This window comes from Theropithecus gelada, unplaced genomic scaffold, assembly GCF_003255815.1.
Source record: "Theropithecus gelada isolate Dixy unplaced genomic scaffold, Tgel_1.0 HiC_scaffold_5094, whole genome shotgun sequence".
In the NCBI taxonomy this organism is placed as follows: Eukaryota; Metazoa; Chordata; class Mammalia; order Primates; family Cercopithecidae; genus Theropithecus; species Theropithecus gelada.
Genome location: NW_020261700.1, coordinates 1 through 1,729, shown reverse-complemented (window position 1 = coordinate 1,729; position 1,729 = coordinate 1). Strand labels below are relative to the sequence as shown.

General features: G+C 35.3%; 1 pseudogene across 1 annotated transcript; it reads right to left on the bottom strand.

The window, feature by feature from the left end:
• Positions 1-1,016: 1,016 nt before the first annotated feature.
• Positions 1,017-1,494, bottom strand: LOC112617844 (annotated as a pseudogene). The gene has a single exon (XR_003117974.1). The product of XR_003117974.1 is annotated as an ATPase inhibitor, mitochondrial pseudogene (transcript).
• Between the last annotated feature and the right edge of the window lie 235 nt (positions 1,495-1,729).

Sequence of the window (1,729 nt, the reverse complement as noted above, 5' to 3'; positions counted from 1 at the left end):
GGCATCATGATACCTGACTTCAAACTATACTACAAGGGTACAGTAACCAAAACAGTATGGTAGTGGTACCAAAACGGATATATAGACCAATGGAACAGAACAGAGGCCACAGCAATAATGCCACACATGTACAACTATCTGATCTTTGACAAAGCTGACAAAAACAAGCAATGGGGAAAGGATTCCCTGTTTAATAAATGGTGTTGGGAAAGCTGGGTAGCCATATGCAGAAAACTGAAACTGGACTCCATTCTTACACATTACACAAAAATTAACTCAAGATGGATTAAATACTTAAATGTCAAACCTAAAACCATAAAAACCCTAGAAGAAAACCAAACCCTTTCTATGAAGCCAGTATTACTCTGATACCAAACCCAGACAAAGATACATCAAGAAAAGTAAACTACAGGCCAATATCTCTGATGATATTGATGCAAAAATTCTCAACAAAATACTAACAAATTGAATTCAAGAATATATTAAAAAGATCAATCATCGTGATCAAGTGGGATTTATTCCTGTGATGCAAGGATAGTTTAACATATGCAAATAAATGAATGAGATACAAAGTATCAACAAAATGAAAGATGGAAACTGTATAATCATTCAATTGATGCTGAGAAGCATTTGATAAAATTTGATAAAATTCAACATCTTTTCATGATAAAACCCCTCAAAAACTGGGTATAGAAGGAACATAACTCAACATAATAAAAGAGATATATGACAGACCCACAGCTAGTATCTATCCTACTGAATGGGGAAAAACATAAATGTTTTTTTCTAAATTCTGGAACATGACAATGATACCCACTGTCAACATTGTTATTCAGCATAATAAGAGGAATATGTAAAGGGCATCCAAATTGAAAACTAAATACTAAAATTATCTAGATAATATGATCTTATATTTGCAAAATTTTAAAGACTCCGCAAGAAAATCATTGGAACTGATAAACAAATTTAATAAAGTTGCAGGATACAAAACCAACATTAAAAAATAGTAACATTTCTTTTTTTTTTTTTTTTTTTCACTGATGACAATTTATTATAATCTGTTAGTAGCACACAGACAAATATTAATTAAACCAGAACCATGTCTACACAGAAGTGGGCAGTGACATGTGCCATTCTATGGGGAACTGTGTGCACTTAATCATCATGTTTTAGCGTTTTGATCTTCTGTTTATGCCGCTCAATTTCTTTCTGCAGACGCTCAATCTCCTTCTTATGATGAACGATTTCTTCTTCATGGTGTTTTTTCAAAGCTGCCAGTTGTTCTCTACTCTGTGCTCGGAAATATCGTTCCTCTTCAGCCTGCTCTCTCTTTCCGAAGGCCCCACCGGCTTCCCGGATGGAGCCCGCGCCCCGGTCGACATTCTCGGACTGATCCGAGCTGAAGCCTCGGGCTTGCATGGTCCTCACGCCCCACACGCCAAGCCACGTCCGCGCCACCAACGCCGTTACTGCCATTGCTGCTGGAGCTGCACCTCTCAGTAACATTTCTTTATGCCAACAGTGAACAATGTGAAAAAGAAATCAAGAAACTAATCCTAATTACAATAGCCACTAATAAAATGTAATATCAGAGAATTAACCAAAGAAGTAAATTATCTTTATAGTAAAAACTATAAAACACTGATGAAAGAAAATGAAGAGGACACCAAAAAAAAAAATGAAAAAAAAAATTATGTATATGGATTGCAAGAATAAATATTGTTTAAAT